Source organism: Rhinopithecus roxellana, chromosome 7 (genome assembly GCF_007565055.1).
Source record: "Rhinopithecus roxellana isolate Shanxi Qingling chromosome 7, ASM756505v1, whole genome shotgun sequence".
NCBI classification, from domain to species: domain Eukaryota; kingdom Metazoa; phylum Chordata; class Mammalia; order Primates; family Cercopithecidae; genus Rhinopithecus; species Rhinopithecus roxellana.
In genome coordinates, this window is record NC_044555.1 from 56,793,395 (window position 1) to 56,813,001 (window position 19,607).

A 19,607-nucleotide genomic window follows, 5' to 3' on the forward strand; every position below is an offset into this window, starting at 1 on the left:
TAAAAATACAAAAAGCAAACAAACAAGCAAACAAACAAAACAGCTAGGTGTGCACCTGTAATCCCAGCTACTTGGGAGGCTCAGGCACAAGAATCACTAGAACCCGGGAGGTGGAAGTTGCAGTGAACGGAGATCGTGTCACTGTCACTACACTCCGGCCTGGGTAACAGAGCGAGACTCCTGTTTCAAAAAAAAAAAAAAAATGCCCTTCTTACAACTAAAAAAGTCTGGGCATAGCAGAACAAACAAACATATGAAGACTTTCAAAGGTGATGCTGTGGTCTGAAGGTTTGTGTCCTACTCAAATTCAAATGTTGAAATCCTAAACCCCCAAGATGATGACATTAGAAGGTGGGGCCTTTAGGAGGTGAACAGGTCATGAGGGTGGAGTCCTCATTAATAGAATTAGTGCCCTTACTAAAGTGGCCTGAAGATACGTGTTCCCCCATTCTACCATGTGAGGACATAGTGAGAAGGCACTGTCTAAGAGCCAGAAAATGGGCCCTCATCAGACTCTAAATCTGCTGGCACCTAGATCTTGGACTTCCTAGCCTTCAGAACTGGGAGGAATACATTTCTATTGTTTATAAGACACTCAGTCTATGGTGTTTTGTTCTAACAGCTTGAACAAACTATGACAGGTGGAAAGAAGAAGGTTAACTTGGCAGGGAACTTGGGGCTTCAGGAACAACATGGTGCTGTGTTTTCTGGGTTTCCCTTTGGCCTCTTATATTTTCCAAACAGGGTGCCAGAGAAGCCTGAAAGTTGGAACCTCCAGCAGGCACAGACCAAAAAAAAAAAAAAAAAAAAAAAAAGCTCCAAGAAGAGCCTGCTCTCCCTACCCAAGGGATTAGGAAAAGGCTGGCCCTAATGGAAGAGAAACTTTTTTAGATAATACCTGCCCTACTCCCACTAAACACCAGTCTGTGTGACTATCTTTATACCAACACCACACTGTATTGATTACCACAGCTATCTGGGAAGCCTTAATATTGAGTAGAATGATTCTTCTCACCTTATCCTTCTTCCTCAAAATTGTTTTAAGCTATTCAAGTTTCTTGCCCTTCCATTTCAATTTTAGAATACATCTGTCTATATCCACAAAAACCTTATTGGGATATTGATAGGAATTATGTTAAATCTGTAGATCTTTTGGGGGATAATTAACATCTTTACTATGCTGAGTCTTCCTATCCAAGACTCTTGTGTCTCTCCAGTCTTTTAAGTCATCTTTGATTATTTCCTTTCTTGCTTTTTTTTTTTCTGTTGTTGTTGTTGTTTTGAGACGGAGTTTCACTCTTGTTGCCCAGGCTGGAGTGCAATGGTGCAATCTTGGCTCACTGCAACCTCCACGTCCTGGGTTCAAGCAATTCTCCTGCCTCAGCCTCCCAAGTAGCTGGGATTACAGGCAAGTGCCACCACGCCCAGCTAGTTTCGCATTTTTGGTAGAGATGGGGTTTCACCATGTTGGTCAGGCTGGTCTCAAACTCCTGATCTCAGGTGATCTGCCCACCTTGGTCTCCCAAAGTGCTGGGATTACAGGCGTGAGCCACCATGCCTGGCCACCTTTGATTTTTTTTCATCAGAATTTTGGAATCTTCTGCACACATATCTTACACACGTTTTGTTATATTTATACGTAAGGATTTTATTTTGGGCAGCAATTTTAAATGGTATTGTGTTTTGAAATTTTGTTTTTGGCCAGGCGTGGTGGCTCACGCCTGTAATCCCAGCACTTTGGGAGGCTGAGGCGGGTGGATCACGAGGTCAGGAGATCGAGACCATCCTGGCTAACACGGTGAAACCCCGTCTCTACCGAAAATACAAAAAATTAGCCAGGCGTGGTGGTGGGCGCCTGTAGTCCCAGCTACTCAGGAGGCTGAGGCAGGAGAATGGTGTGAATCCGGGAGGCAGAGTTTGCAGTGAGCCGAGATCTCCCCATTGCACTCCAGCCTGGGCGACAGAGCGAGACCCTGTCTCAAAAAAAAAAAAAAGAAATTCCCTTTTCTACACGTTCATTGCTGATATATAGAAGAGTGATTAATTTTTATTTTGTATTTTATTTTATTTATTGTTTGATTTTTGAGAGTGGGGAGTGCAGTAACATGATCTCCACTCACTGCAACCTCCGCCGCCTCCTGGGTTCAAGCGATTCTTCTGCTTCAGCCTCCTGAGTAGCTGGGATTACAGGCGTACACTACCACACATGGCTAATTTCTGTATTTTTAGTAGAGATAGGGTCTTAGCATGTTGGCCAGGCTTGTCTCGAACTCCTGACCTCAAGTGATCTGCCCGCCTCAGCCTCCCAAAGTGCTGGGATTACAGGCAGGAGCCACTGTGCCTGGCCAGGTTTGCCATTACTTTTAATGATAAAAAAGCAATTACTTTTGCACCAACTTAATACCTGCTTGCTATCAAATTGAGGAATTTTCTTTCTATTCCCATTTTTCTGAGAGGTTTTAAACCATAAATGGGTGTTAAATTTTGTCAAATACATTTACAGGGTCAATTGACATAATCATTATGGTCATGTGATTTTTCTTTAGCCTGTCGATATAGTGAATTATATTGGTTGATTTTCAAATGTTGAACCACCTTTGCAAAATGGGATTCAGTTTCACTTGCTCATGGTATGTAATTATTTTTGTACATTGTTGAATTTTATTTGCTAATATTTTGTGAAGGATTTTTGTGTCTATCACGAACAATATTGATGTGTAGTGGGTTGTGTGTGTGTGTATGTGTGTGTACTATCTGTCTGTTTTGGTATCTGGTTAATATAAGCTTGCTAAAATGACAGGAAGTGTATTACCAGGGTTTGTTAGAGAAACAGAATAGGCATATTTAGATCATTTACATTAATATAACTATTGATCTGTTATACTTTATTTGCTGTTTTATTATTTTCTCTTTGTTCCCTCTACCTCTCATTCCTCTGTTTCTCTTTTCCTGCTTACCTGTGAATCCCTTGAACATTTTTAAAAAGTAATTTTTTATTTATCTATATTTGAAAAATGAAGCCATGTGCAGTGGCTCATGCCTGTAATCCCAGCACTTTGGGAGGCTGAGGAGGGTGGATGACCTGAGGTCAGGAGTTCGAGACCAACCTGGACAACATGTTGAAACATCATCTCTACTAAAAATCCAATAATTAGCCAGGCATGGTGGCACAGGCCTGTAGTCTCAGCTACTCAGGAGGATGAGTCATGAGAATCACTTGAACCCAGGAGGCAGAGGTTGCAGTGAGCTGAGATTACACCACTGCACTCCAGCCTGGATGACAGAGTGAGACCCTGCCCACCCCCCAGAAAAAAGAAAGAAAAGAAAAATGGGGAGGGTATAGTGTCCTGTCAATATTTTCTTTATAATGACATATGTATTCTCTAAGAAGATACAGGTTTTTCTACCATGCTCCTGACTTTCTTTTGAGCCCTTCCTGACAGAATCGTTAACATCTATATTTGTATCAATAGTCTATCCAAGGCAATGTAGGATTTTTCTATCATGCTCTTCAAAATTATTCTAGCCTCTACCCATTACCCAATTCCAAAGCCACTTCCACATACTTAGGTACTTGTTGCAGCAACACCCTATTTCTGATGCCAAAATTTGTATCAGTCAGGATTCAACCAGGGAAAAAGAACTAATAGGAGATATATTTTAAGACTTATTGCAAGAAATTGGCTTATGCAATTGTGGAGTCTGGCTAGACAAGACTGAAATCTGTAGGGAAGGCTGACAAAAAGGGCAGTCTGGAACTCTCAGGCATAAGCTGAATCTGCTATCCATAGGCAAAATGTCTTCTTCTGAGAAGCCTCAGCTCTGCTCTTTTAAGGCTTTCCACCTGAAGGAATCAAGCCCACCAAGATTATCTAGGATAATCTCTCATGCTTAAAGTCAACTGACTGTGGACTTTCATCATATCTACAAAGTACTTCCACAGCAACACCTAGATTGATGTTTGATTGAATAACTGAAGAGTATAGCCTAACCAAGGACATATAAAACAGCATCACAGAGTGTAAATTACCACAATCACTTTTTTTTTTTTTTTTTTTTTTTTTTTTTGAGACAATGCCTAGCTCTGTCACCCAGGCTGGAGTGCAGTGGTGCGATCATGGCTCACTGCAACGTCTGCCTCTCAGGCTTTGAGTCATCCTCCCACCTCAGCCTCCCAAGTAGCTGGGACTACAGGCACGTGCCACCACGCCTGGCTAATTTTTGTATTTTTTGTAGAGATGGGGGTCTCACTTTGTTGCCTAGGCTGGTCCCAAAGTCCTGAGCTCAAGTGATTCACCCTCTTTAGCCCCCCAGAGTGCTGGGATTACAGGTGTGAGCCACTGTGCCTGGCCCACAATCACCTTTTAAAATGTTTGATAATATATACTAAAGCTAAACATACATATACTCTATGATCCAGCAAGTGTCATTTCAGGTTTATACCTAATATAAATCCATGTATTGCCAAAAGATGTGTACAAGCATGTTCATTATAGCATTATTTATATTAGCCAGCAATTGGAAACATCCACAATTTCCATCAAGGAGAATGGATAAACAAATTTTATTAGATTCATTTGGCCAGGTGTGGTTGCTCATGCCTATAATGCTAGCACTTTGGGAGGCCAAGGCAGGAAGATGGCTTGAGCCCAGGAGGTTAAGACCAGCCTGGGCAACAGAGTGAGACCCTGTCTCTACAAAAAATAAAAATAAATAAATTAGTCAGGTTTGGTGGTACCCAGCTGTGGTCCCAGCTACTCGGGAAGCTGAGGTGGGAGGATTGCCTGAGCCCCAGAGGTGAAGGCTGCAGTGAGCCAAGATTGTGCCACTGCATTCCAGCCTAGGTGAGATAGTGAGACTCTGTCTCAAAAATTAAAAAATTTAAAAAAATAGATTCATTCAATGAACTACTACTTAGCAATGAAAAAGAGCAAACTATTGCTATCCGCAACAGTATGGATGAATCTCACAAAGACAAGCAACAAAAAAGCCATTCACAAATGAGTATATTCTGCATGATTCCATTTATACAAAGTTCAAAAATAGGCAAAACTAATCTTGGAAGGAGGCACAGGCGGGTCTTTTTGATGCTGGTAATGTTCTGTTTCTTGATCTGAGTGGTGGTTTTATAAAAAATATGTGTGTGTGTGTGTGTGTGTGTGCTAAGCTATACACTTAAGACCTATGCACTTTACATAAGTTATACTTTAATAATTTTTAAAAAATCCAGACATGCAAGAAAAATAAGTTGAAACCAATAACATAATCTATAATGTCTAGTACTTTTAAAGTAGAGCATGAGAAAGACCTATTTGGCACCACAGAGAAAGACGTGGGGGCTTCAGCTGACCACAAGTTTTGTGTGAGTCAGCCATGTGACATGACAATTTTAAAAGTTCGTGTAATTTAGGCTGCTTTAGCAGACGCAAAATCTCTTATATTTCATCTTGTTGGTTCCAGCCCATCATTTTCAAATCTCTTTGAATCCTAATTATTTCATGTAGGACAGAATGGGGTTGTTGAAAGAATTATTAACTAGGAAAATAAAGTAAAGCCTTCTGACTATCTTTCTAATATTCATTAGAATATTCGAATGTTAAATTCATAACAATTTTAATGTTGAGCAAAAGTCAATGAGTTATTTTCTTTTATTTAATTATTATTATTTTGGGACGGAGTCTCACTCCGTTGCCCAGGCTGGAGTGCAGTGGCGTGACCTCAGCTCACTGCAGCCTCTGCCTCCCAGGCTCAAGCGATTCTCGTGCCTCAGCCTCTCTAGTAGCTGAGACTACAGGCACCCGCCACCACACCCAGCTAATTTTTGTATTTTTTGTAGAGATGCGATTTCACCACGTTGGGCAGGCTGGTCTCAAACTCCTGGCCTCAAGTGATCCACCCACCTCGGCCTCCCAAAGTGCTGGAATTTCAGGTGTGAGTCACCTTGCCCAGCCCTTTTGTGGTATTTTCTTTTCTTTTCTTTTCTTTTTTTTTTTTTGAGACAGAGTCTCGCTCTGTCGCCCAGGCTGGAGCGCCGTGGCGGGATCTCAGCTCACTGCAAGCTCCGCCTCCCGGGTTCACGCCATTCTCCTGCCTCAGCCTCCTGAGTAGCTGGGACTACAGGCGCCCGCCACCTCGCCCGGCTAGTTTTTTTTTTTTTTTTTTTAGTAGAGACGGGGTTTCACCGTGTTAGTCAGGATGGTCTCGATCTCCTGACCTCGTGATCCACCCGCCTCAGCCTCCCAAAGTGCTGGGATTACAGGCTTGAGCCACTGCGCCCGGCCCCTTTTGTGGTATTTTCAATGTAAAAATGCACACATTGATAATCTGTCCGAGAGCTTGTTTTAGGACACTAAACTCTCACAAGTGCCAATCACCAGCCACTACAGAAAGATTTTTGAGATTTCATATCCTGAAACAACTGAGTGTTGAGGTTCAATTTATTCAATTCTGCCCCAAGTTTTTTGCATATATTTCCTTTGAAAAGCATGAGGTATTTCAGTGTATAAATGAATAAATTAACTGTAAAACAAAATGTTTTATTTTCTGTCAGTGAACAGCCCTTGGAAGTCATGTTGCCTCATTTGAATTTTATTTTACAGTATAGTTGTGCACTTAATATAATGGCATTTTATTTATTTATTTTGAGATAGGGTCTCACTCCATCACCCAGACTGGAGTGCAATGGCGTGATCTCAGCTCACTGCAGCCTCTGCCTCCCAAGTTCAAGGGATTCTCCTGCCTCAGCCTCCCGAGTAGCTGGGACTACAGGCATGTGCCACCACGCCCGGTTAATTTTTGTATTTTTAGTAGAGACGGGGTTTTATCATGTCAACCATGCTGGTCTTGAACTCCTGACCTCAAGTGATCCGGCAGCCTCGACCTTCCAAAGTGCTGGGGTTACAGATGTGAGCCACTGCACCCGGCCATTTATTTTCTTTATAACTGGACTTAGGTTTAGAGATCAGATGAAACATTACCCAAAAGTTTCTGACAAATTTAAGAGGATAGATAAACCAAAAATTAAGATGGTAATGAGAAAGTTTACCTTGCTATATACAGGGGATCTTGAGATGAAAGTGTAGGAAGGAACATGGGAGGTTTTTCTTAATTTTGAATATTGGAAGGGCTGACATATGGAAGAGAGCAAGCATATCTGTTCACTCTGGAGGGCAGAGCTCAACCTACAGGTAGATGTGACAGTGATGCCAACTTGAATTCTGTAATAAGAAGAAAACTTGCCGGGCGTGGTGGCTCAAGCCTGTAATCCCAGCACTTTGGGAGGCCGAGACGGGCGGATCACGAGGTCAGGAGATCGAGACCATCCTGGCTAATACGGTGAAACCCCGTCTCTACTAAAAAATACAAAAAACTAGCCGGGCGAGGTGGCGGGCGCCTGTAGTCCCAGCTACTTGGGAGGCTGAGGCAGGAGAATGGCGTAAACCCGGGAGGCGGAGCTTGCAGTGAGCTGAGATCCGGCCACTGCACTCCAGCCTGGGTGACAGAGCGAGACTCCGTCTCAAAAAAAAAAAAAAGAAACGAAAAGAAAAGAAAACTCCTTGCAATCTCAGCTACTTAGGAGGTTGAGGCAAGATCACTAGAGGTCAGGAGATTGAAGCTGCAGTGAGCCATGATCACACCACTACACTCCAGCCTGGGCAACAGAGCAAGACCCTGTTGCTAAAATAAGTTTTAAAAAATAAAATAAGGCTGGGCACAGTGGTTCACGCCTATAATACCAGCACTTTGGGAGGCTGAGGCAGGTGGATTGTTTGAACTCACGAATTTGAGACTAGTCTGGGCAACATGGTGAAATACCATCTCTACAAAAAAATACAAAAATTTGGCCAGGCACGGTGGCTCATGCCTGTGATCCCAGCTATTTGGGAGGCTGAGGCAGGAGGATCACTTGAGCCCAGACGGCATACATTGCAGTGAGCCGAGGTTATACCACTGTACTCCAGCCAAGGCAACAGAGGAAGACCCTGTCTCATAAAAATAAGTAAATAAAAACAAAAATACAAAAATTAGCTGGGTGTGGTGGCACATGCCTGTAGTCCCAGCTAATCAGGAAGCTGAAGTGGGAAGACTGCCTCGGCCTGGGAGGCAGAGGTGGTAGTGAGCTGAGATCAGGTCACTGCACTCGAACCTGGGTTGACAGAACCAGACCTTGTCTAAAAAACAATAATAAATAAATAGGCCAGGCGCAGTGACTCACACCTGTAATCCCAGCACTTTGGGAGGCCAAGGCGGGTGGATAACTTGAGGTCAGGTGTTTGAGACCAGCCAGGTCAACATAGTGAAACCCTGTCTCTACTAAAAAGAGAAAAGTTAGCTGGTGTGGTGGCAGGTGCCTGTAATCCCAGCTACTCAAGAGGCTGAGGCAGGAGAATCGCTTGAATCCTGGAGGCGGAGGCTACAGTGAGCCGAGATTGTGCCACTGCACTCCAGCCTGAGAGAAGGAGTGAGACTCTGCACACCCCCACCCTCCAAAAATAATAAGGTAAAATAAAAAAAAATCCTAATGCCTGAGGTCCTGCACAAGATAGTTGGAATTTCAAAGATATTGAGAAAAGAAACATGCTAATACCTATGTTCAATCATTACTCATTACTTTTTCTTTACAATCTCTTAAAAGTGGTCAGTGGGGCTGCCTGTAAACATTTTTTAACTAGAAATGGATGAGACATAGAAGGCAGGGGGCAAGGTTATTGCAACTTCCCCAAGATGCCTCCACAAAATTGAGCTAATACCAACTTCCAAGGTTATATTTTCAGAGGAAAGAGACCAGTTCCAAATGTTGTCTCGATTCTCCAGTCCATTTATGGGGCCTCCCATTTCAAAATCTTGCGTCCTTCAAGCAGCATTAAAACGGGCCTTATTATGACCCCTTTAAAAACATCCTCTTCAACTGCACTCTCTTTGACCCTCCAAAACTGAAGTCCAGCTGTGTGAAAAACCCACCAAGTCTTTATGCTCAAGTGTTTTTGCTTAAAATGTATCTAATTTAGTGCTGTTGACATCAAAGATAAAGAATTATGCTAACAAATGATGGTCAATCTGACCCTGTCAAGAATGCAATGCTTGTTTTTATTATACAACTGCAAAAATATTGTTACAAATATCTATGACTATTAGATACATCAAAGTTATTAAAATGCATTCTCTTACTAAAGCAGTGCACAAAATATGTAAACGAGTAAAGCTAAAAGCAAGCATATTTCATTTGCTTAAATAACACTAAGGAAGCCACCGAAGCAAAGCTGGGCTGGCAGGCAGCAGGGAGATAATTTCAGTGATGATACGACATGATACATTGCCTCTGCTGTACACAAATAAAGAAGAGGGATTCCACCCCTTCTTCCCCCAGTCTTGCCCTGTCTCCTTTATTCAGCTACACTGCTGGATGCCTGTCTGGTTCCCAACCTTTAAGGTTTTTAGTCTCGAAATTCAGTAGTGTTGGACAAGTGCTCTGATATCTGCAGAGGCAGGACAAAGGTTGAAGGAGTCCGCTGCTAGGAGGTGGAAAGGACAATCAAAGTTTAGTAGTCAGAGCTGGCCCTGGAAGAGCAAGTAGGAGCTCTTCAGCCAGACGATGTTAGAGAAGGGCGGCATTCTGGGCAGAAGGAATATTGTATATAAAGAATTAGTCTCAGGAAACAGTAGGGGTCTTTGAAGAACTATAGATTGTGTTGTAAGTGAATGACACGTAAGGTTTGTAATGGGTGAATGATAATCATTGATGAATGGCAGATGGTATTGACAACTAGGCAGGGCCAGAGTCTGTAGGATCTTACATGTCTTGCAATAAGTTTTAACTTTGTCCTTGGAACCCAGTTAGGGCTCCCCCCACCCCGATTCCTTGTGACAGGGAAATATGTAGTATTGTGCATTGTAAGATTGCAAAACCTTGCTAGTGAGAGGCCTGCTTAACATTGTTTAATCCAGTTCAATTTATGTAGGGGATGTTTTTGAAATTTTTTGTTTAATTTTGAAGGTACTCTTTTACCAGTTTGAGAAATGCTACTGCAGACAATAGGAAGCTACTGAACTTTTAGGAAGAGAGAGAAATGATCATATCTGGTTGCACATAGACTTGAATGAGCAAGACTAGGAATCAGGACATGAATCAAGGAAAAGCTAATGGAAATACGGCATGGTGAGGTAGATTTGAGAAGGGTAGTAATGATAAGCTTTAGTGGCCAGTTGGATATGGAAGGTGTGAGATAGGACGAGGTCTAGGGTGACTTCTAAATTCCTGGCATGGCCTTTTAGGCAAATCATACTCATTAAAGGAGTAGAAGGAATTGGTGGAATTCCCCAATTCCAGAGGGAATTGCCCCAACATGTAGGCTAGTGTAATGTGTGTGAACTGCAGCTCAGCAGAATTGTGGGAGGTAAAATGGGCATTTGTGGGCCATCTTAAGAACCTAGACAGGCGGACTTCCCAGCCCCACTCCTGTCGGGATGTCGGGACTGTATCAGGAACCCCGCCCGAGAGCCCCACCGGGGGACTCTGTCGGCCTCCTTTGCCGGAGGCCGACAGACCTCTCCCCCACACCTTAGGTGACCAAAATAAATTTGCAGTTTTGCTCCTACCCTTGCCTACTCGCTGGTTCTTTTGTACTCACTCTGGTGGTCTTAGAAAAAACAAATCAGTTGGTGCCGAAGACCTGGGAGGAGACCCCTCCTCAGGCCTCTAAGGGTTGAGGAACCTCCTCCTGCTCCCACGCCGCAGACGGACCGGGACCTGAGACCCGCTTCCCTCACTCTCATGGCCTCTCTGGGGTAAGTGCCCTTGTCTCCTCTTTACCTCCCTCGGCCAAAAATCCTGCGCAGGTCCGAGGCCCACTTTTGAGCCACCAAGTGGCTTGGGAGCCACCATGTGGCTCGGGAGACCCGTTCAGGACGGAGTCGTCTGCCTGAAGGTAATCTCCACTTTGGCTCCATGAGCCTCCAGTCTGTCTCTGGTGGTTCCAAAGGACGCTTTGAAGCCAGGCAGAGATCCACTTCCATTTCCATTGTGTCCATTGTGTAAGTAAAGAGGAAACAAATGGGAAACCCCCCAGTCCAAATTTCCAAAGAGCACCCCCTTAGGGTGCCTCCTAGCCCATTTAAAAACCTTAAAGCTTGAACAAGACCTTAGGAGGAAGCGGTTAATTTTCCTTTCCACTGTGGCGTGATCGACCTCAGCAATTTCTGCCAGCGGCTAGGCAAGTGGTCCGAAATTAATTACATACAAGGCTTTTGGGCCTTATGCTCTCGTCCTGACCTGCCCCATACTCCTCCTTCTCTCCCCGCTCTCTCCAACCCCTCCCTTCCTGCCCAGACTCCTCCTCCTTGCTCCTCATCGACTGGTAGCCCGCTCGCACCCGTGCCCCCTTCCACGTCCTTAGCCGGCCACCTAGGGTCCCCTGTCTCTGCCCACACCCGCTCTAAGTACCCTGCTGATGCCCCCATTTCTGCCCCACACCCTCCTACAGTGTTAGCACCTTTGCTAGAGGTGGCTGGGGCGGAGGGGATAGTCAGAGTACATGTCCCTTTTTCATTGGCCAATCTTTCCAAAATTGAGAAGCGTTTAGGTGATTTCTCAGCTAATCCTACCATATACATAAAGGAATTTAGTTCAAAATCCAGAAGAAAATCCAGCCGCATTCTTAAATAGGCTGACTGAGGTTCTAACCCAATATACCCGGTTAGATCCGGCCTCCCCCACAGGGGTCACCATTTTGGAGTCTTATTTCATTTCTCAATCAGCTCCTGACATTCGTAAAAAACTTCAAAAGGTAGAGGATGGTCCTCAGACACCAATACAAGACCTGGTTAAATTAGCCTTTAAGGTCTATAACTCCAGAGAGGAGACGGCAGGCTCGCCTTAAACAGAAAGCACAGCTCCTAGCAGCGGCTTTACAGCCCAGTCGTAACCCCAAACCAGACAGCACACACCCCGCAGACTCCAAGCCTGCAAAAGAAGCCTGCTATAAGTGCGGCAAGGCAGGACACTATGCCAACAGGTGTCCGCAAGGTCCCCGAGCCCCAACGCAGCCTTGCTATAAGTGCAAGGCATCAGGACATTGGGCCAGTGAATGTCCTAACCCTCGTCCACCAGCACCCCCCTGCCCTGCTTGCCAGCAGGGAGGACACTGGAGGTCTGATTGCCCCACCCTGAGAACAGGTGCCACGTCTCCACGTGACCCCCTTTCCCAGGATCCTGGGAGCTCCTTCCAGCTCCTATAACTGGACAACGACAACTGAAGGTGCCGAGACTCGGGGACCCCCATCACCCTCGCCGAGCAGCGGGTAACTCTCCTGGTAGCGGGTAAGACAATTAATTTTTTAATCAACAGCGAAGCTACCTATTCTGGGGACTCTCCCCCACACCTTAGGTGACCAAAATAAATTTGCAGTTTTGCTCCTACCCTTGCCTACCCGCTGGTTCTTTTGTGTCCTCTCTGGTGGTCTTTAGAAAAAAACAAATCAATAACCAAGTCAATTTTGCCTCAAACTATTGCATTTAATGCTTGCCTTGTTATACCCTGTAGGGACTTGCCAAGTCAAAGACAGCTTTCTACTTCAGAAAAGTACTTCTGTCCCTCCTGACTCTCCTCAGACTGGGCATTAGTAAACTAGGACCATTTAATCCAGGGAGATTTCAATAAAGACCGCAGTGCCAACGAAGAGTCCTGCCCCCCAGTGTAGAGCTTTTATGCCATAGTTGGTCCAACATTCTGTGGACCACTAAAGAGCAAGGATGGACTGCCCCAACCGGTTTTTGTAATTTCCTAAAATCATACATTCATTTTACTAGAAGGATCATAGAAGTTAAAGACTTAAAACAAACTTTAGCAATTAAGACAGGATACCAAGATGCAAATGCCTGGTTAAAATGGATCAAATATTCCATCTGCACGTTAAACAAAAGCAATTGTTATGCTTGTGCACATAACAGGCCAGAGGCCCAGACTGTCCCCCTTCCACTAAGGTGGTCCTCCAGTCGACCAGGCACAGGCTGCATGGTAGCTCTTTTCCAGGATTCTACAGCCTGGAGTAATAAGTCGTGCCAAGCTCTCTCTCTGTGCTATATCCCAAAGTCTGGCACCCTGCGGGTCAGACCCCAAGGGCCATCCAGCCTCCATCTCCCAATACTAAGTTCACTTCATGTCTCTCATGACAAGGAGGAACCTTAGCATTCCTTGGAGACCTGAAAGGATGCAATGACCTAGAATTTTCAAGAGCTTATCAATCAATCAGCCCTTGTTCATCTCCGAGCTGATATGTGGTGGTATTGTCGTGCATTACTGGGCATTCTGCCGAATAGCTAGAGTGGCACTTGTGCTTTAGTCCATTTGGCTATCCCTTTCACCCTGGCATTTTATCAACCAGAGGGAGAAAAAAAAATAAGACGTCGTAAAGCGAGAGAAGCCCCTTATGCGTCTTTCAACTCTCACATCTATTTAGATACAATTGGAGCCCCGCAAAGAATACCAGATCAATTTAAAACTTGAAATCAAATAGCTACAAGATTTCAGTCAATATTTTAGTAGGTGACAGTTAATAAAAATGTAGATTAGACAAACTACACCTATTACAACCAACAGCAACAAGCTTTTCATGAGTTAAAAAAAAACTCATGTCAGCCCCAGCCCTGGGGCCACCTGACCTGACAAAACCCTTTACACCCTTTGTGTCAGAAAAATATATATATATATATGGCAGTTAGAGTTTTAACCCAAACTGTAGGGCTCTGGCAAAGGTCAGTGGCCTATCTCTCAAAACAACTAGGCAGGGTTTCCAAAGGCTGGCCCCCATGTTTAAGGACTATGGCAGCAACGGGCCTGTTAGCACAAGAAGCAGATAAACTAACCCTTAGGCAAAACCTGAATATAAAGGCCCCCCATGCTGTGGTAACTTTAATAAATACCAAAGAACATTATTAGCTAATGAATGCTAGACTAACTAGATACCAAAGCTTGCTCTGTGAAAGACCCCGCATAACCATTGAAGTTTACAACACCCTAAACCTCGCCACCTTGCTCCCGGTATCAGAGAGCCCAGTTAAACATAACTGTGTAGAGGTGTTAGACTCAGTTTATTCTAGCCGGCCCAACCTCTAAGACCATCCTTAAACATCAGTAGACTAGGAGCTGCACGTTGATAGAAGCAGTTTCGCCAACCCCTGCAAAGTGACTCTGAAGAAGATGACAAGCCCTGCTCCAGTCACACCCAGAAGTTGACTGGTCCACGCATGGCCAAAGCATGACGAAACTCATTGTGGGACTCATTTTCCTTAAAATTTGGACTTGGACAGTAAGGACTTTAGCGGACCTTCCTGAGACTGAGGACTATTACCAGTGTATACATCAAGTCACTGAGGTAGGACAAAAGGTTGCTACAGTCCTATTATTTTACAGTTATTATAAGTGTACTAGAACTCAAAAAAAGTGTTTGTATAATGTTATTCTATACAATGTATGTAGCCCAGGAAATGACCAACCTGATGTGTGTTATGACCCATCTGAGCCTCCCATGACCACAGTTTTTAAAATAAGATTAAAAACTGAAGACTGGTGGAGGCTCATAAACAATGCAAGTAAAGTGTTAGCCAAAACAGAAAAAAAAAGAGGTGCCCAAACAAGTCACCTTGAAATTTGATGCCTGTGCTGTCATTAATAGTAATAAGTTAAAAATAGGATGTGGTTCTCTTAATTAGGAAAGAGGCTATATGGCAGAAAATAAGTACATTTATTGTGAATTAGGACTGTGTAAAAATAAATGTGGATACTGGTCTTGTGTCATTCAGCACTTAAATAAAAAATGAAAAATCCTGTCCACCTTCAGCAAGGGAAAAGAGACCCTTTCTATACCAGTGGTCAGTGTAACCCCTTAGAACTAGTAATAACCAACACCCTTAAACCTCGCTAGAAGAAAGGGGAATGTGTAACCCTAAAAATTGGACTAGATCTTCAAGTCAATATCATGGTTTGAGGAAAAGTTTATAAATGCTTTCCTGAGCCAGTATTTCAAACCTTCTATGATGAGCTGAATGTGCCAGTACCAAAAATTCCAGGAAAAACAACAAATTTGTTTTTGCAATTAGCTGAGCATATAGCCCAGTCTCTCAATGTCACTTCATGTTATGTATCAGCACAAGTGTACCATATGAATCATTATCAGTCTATTGCACAGGAAGACATAAGTAGCAAAAATAAGAGTGAGAACTCCCACTAATAAAAAGTGAAAGTCTCAAAGGCAGGAAATGAGAAAAGGGAGACAGACCCTCTCATATTGTTTTTTACTCAGAAAAAGAAAGACAAGTGAAGCTAAAGGCAGGTAGCCTAGCACCTAGGAACCAGACCCAAAACCAGGCCTGGGCCTGCCTGACCTAAACCTGGTAGTTAAAGATCGACCCCTGACCTAGCCAGTTATGTTATCTATAGATTCCAGACATTATATGGAAAGGCATTGTAAAAATCCCTGTCCTGTTCTGTTTCATTCTGATTACCAGTGCATGCAGCCCCCAGTCACATATGCCCTGCTTGCTCAATCAATCACAATCCCCTCACATGGACCCTCTTAGAGTTGTGAGCCCTTAAAACAGACGGGAATTGCTCACTCGGGGAGCTCGGCTCTTGAGACAGGAGTCCTATGGATGTTCCCGGCCGAATAAACCTCTTCCTTCTTAAAAAAAAAAAAAAAAAAAGAACCTAGACACTATTTTCCTGATGAAAAAGAAGTGTATTTCAATTACTTTTGGAGCAATAACTGGTTTTTATTTTATTTATTGGGATGTTGACAAGAATTATGTTAAATCTGTAGATCATTTGGGGGATAATTGACATCTTTACTATGCTGAGTCTTCCTATCCAAGATTCTTGTGTCTCTCCAGTCTTTGAAGTCATCTTTGATTTTTGTTTTGTTTTGTTTCTTTGTTTTTTGGAGACTGAGTTTCGCTCTTATTGCCCAGGATGGAGTGCAGTGGCGCAATCTTGGCTCACTACAACCTCCACCTCCCGGGTTCAAGCAATTCTCCTGTCTCAGCCTCCCTAGTAGCTGGGACTACAGTCGCACTCCACCACTCCCGGCTAACAATTTTTGTATTTTTAGTAGAAACAGGGGTTCACCATATTGGTTAGGCTGGTCTCGAACTTCTGACCTCAGGTGATCCACCTGCTTCGGCAAAGTGCTGAGATTACAGACGTGAGCCACCGAGTCCAGCCAAGAACTGGTTTTTAAATGAATTTTTGGAAAATAGCCCCTTGAAAGATTGTGCTGCCTACATGTCATTCTTTAATTTGTTGGTAAGGCTTTTCAATGTCAAGTCACTCCCATGCTGGACTTTCTGGGGAAAATGAAAAATACTAATCTTGGTTAAGTGAAGATTATCTTTCCATGTTTTTGAAAGGCAGTATTGGTTGAAAACTGGTACGTAAAAACTGGTAAGCAGAGTAGATAACCTGTAAAAGTGTTTTGTAACCTAAATATTCCTTTACAGAGGTCACTTACTATTGTGGTTGTTACAGTACCTAAATACATTGATCAAAAATATATATATATATATATATAGATTTAAAAAATATATATATATAGGACCTGCAGCAGGGCAGGAGGATGGCAACCATAGGCTGCACCCCAACCTGCAAACGTTGCTGCTCCACTTGTTCACATCCCATGCCCTTCTCCACTTGTTTATATCAGGCTTCCTTGCCCCCTCACCTTTTCTGAAATAGATCTTGTCAAGTACACTAATGGCTTCCCTGTAGCCAATGCAACAGTCATTCTACTGTCTTCATCTGAAGACTCAGCAGTAGCATTAGACACACGAACAGCTTCTTCCTCCTTGAAACAGTCTTTCCTCTCATCTGCTTCAAATAAACAACTTCTGGGTTTTCCTCCATCTCACTGGCTACTCTTCCTTCTCCACTTGACCTCGAAATGTGGTGACCTCTAAATGTGCCTGTATCTCTTAGCATTCCTCTCCATTCCCGTGGCCTTGACTGTCACAGTTCTCATCTCTGGACTAACAGTTCTTCCTATGTCAGAACACTCCCCTGTATTTCCATCTGCCTGCTGGACGTCTCCTCAAACTCAAAATGTCCCGAGCACAGCTCTCATCTTGCCTCCATCTCCTCACCATATATCATACTCTGTCTCTGCCATCTCTTTATTATTGTTGTTGTTGTTGTTGAGATGGGGTCTTGCTCTGTCACCCAGGCTGGAGTGCAGTAGCACCATTATAGCTCACTGCAGCCTCGAACTCCTGGGCTTAGGCTATCCTCCTGCCTCAGCCTCCCCAGTAGCTGGGACCACAGGAATGCACCACAGTGCTCACCTTCTGCCATCTCTTTAAATAGCACCAGCCGATATCTTCTTGCTCCAGCCAAAAGCCTCAGGGGCATCACTGACTCCTCTTTCACCTTCACTCACCTGCATATACAACTCCCTCATCAAGCCCTGTCAGTCTTACCTTCTACATGTCTCATGAATCTGTCCACTTATCTTCATCTCCATCCACCACCCTGGCCAAACCAACATCCTCTCTTACCTGAGTGCCTGAACTTGTCTCCTAACTGATCTTCTTGCCTCCAGTCTTCCTCCCCTATAGCCCACTCTCCCCTTAGCAATCAGAGCCATGGTCTTTTCTTTTTCTATCTTTCTCTCTCTCTCTCTCTCTCTCTCTCTCTCTCTCTCTCTCTCTGTGTGTGTGTGTGTGTGTGTGTGTGTGTGTGTGTGTGTGTGTGTGATGGAGTCTCGCTCTCTCACCCAGGCTGGAGTGCAGTGGCACAATCTCGGCTCACTGCAACCTCTGCCTCCCAGGTTCAAGTGATTCTCCTGCCTCAGTCTCCCGAGTACCCGGGACTACAGGCACGTGCCACCATGCCTGGCTAATTTTTGTATTTTATTTTTAGTAGAGACAGGGTTTCGCCATTTTGGCCAGGCTGGTCTCGAACTCCTGACCTCAGGTGATCCACCTGCCTTCGCCTCCCAAAGTGCTGGGATTACTGGCGTGAGCCACCGCGCCCGGTCGAGCCATGGTCTTTTCAAAACATAATTTGGATCATGCCTCTCTCCAACTTAACACTGTTTAATGGTTTCTCCATTATTGTCAGAACCAGAATCCCAAACCCATAACATGCCAGTGTCTGCTCTCCAGTCTCATCTCCCATAACCCCTCCCCTTTCCTGAGCTTCTGTGAGCATTTCTTGGTTCTTCAGATATGTGCTGCACTGTGAGTCGTGGCCCTTCACACTTGTGGTCCCTTCTGCTTAGACAGGGGAGCACTTTTCCCTCCACACATCCTCTCCCAGTTGACCTGGCTAACTTCTACTCAGCTTAAATGCCTCTTCCTCCAGGAAGCCTTCTCTGATCCTTACACTCAGCCTTCAGAACCTTTACTCTAAGTTTCCAGAGCTTTCTGTCTGTTTTTCCTGTCACAGCATTGATCTAACTGCGTTGTAACTGCCTATCTGTCTGTCTTCCCAACTAAATTATTAGCTCTGGGGGGAAGGGACATTTTCTCTCTTTTTGTAAAAATTTAATTTTATTATTATTAGTTTTAGAAAGGTGGTCTCACTCCATTGCCCAGGCTGGAGTGCAGTAGGGTGATTATAGCTCACTGCAGCCTCCAATTACTGGGCTCAAGTGATCCTCCCACCTCAGCCTCCTTAGTAGCTGGGGCTACAGCCGTGAGCCATCATATCCAGCTAATTTTTAAATATTTTTTTGGAGATTGGGTCTCTCTATGTTGCCCAGGCTGGTCTCAAACTCCTGGCCTCATGCGATCCTCCCACCTTACTCTCCCCCGTAGCTGGAATTACCTCTTCTCTTTCGTTCCCCTCTACATGTCAGATCTAGCTCATAGCAGGCTCTTTCCATCAGCTCATCCTTATAACTGGAATAGTCCTCACCCTCACCTTTGAAAGTCTGGCTACTTATCCTTCAGATTGCTGTTTGAGGTCCTCTGCTCATGGATGTTGTCCTGACCATGCTATCTGAGCTAACCACCCAATCACTCTATCACATCACCCTACTTTCATTCTCTGTGTTGCATTTGCCACTCTTGGATCTTTTCCATGTTTGTGTGTTTCCTTTTTGTTTGTTTATTGGTTGTTTTCCCCAATAGGAATATACACACCATAGGAACAGGGCCTTTGTCTGATTTTGCCCCACATTGTAACACAGCATCTAGGCAAATGCTTGCAATGTGGTAGGATGAGTGTTGGATGAATACATGTTGGATAAGTTGAATGAATGAACTAATAGTGAATGATCAGTCAATCAAACAACCAAAGGTAACCCTCAGAGGAGAGCAGCAATCCTCAAGTGGAAATGGTAAACCAAGTGAGGAGCCTGTACTGCCCCAGCTGGGATCTAAAATAAGTCATCAGATGTTCCCTAGGGGTGGTCTACGCTCTCCTAGCATGCATCGCCTCTGGCACTCATTAAAGGAGGACACTAGGGAAGGTTCTTTTTCTACGTTTCCAAATGGGGCAGACTCTTGATATAGGAAGAAAGAATAAATTACCCCCCATGGCAGGCTGAAGGGAGAGGCTGGCAGACGGCAGCTTTTTAGAACTTTGGGTGGGTACTGGAGACTGCTTAATCGGTGACAG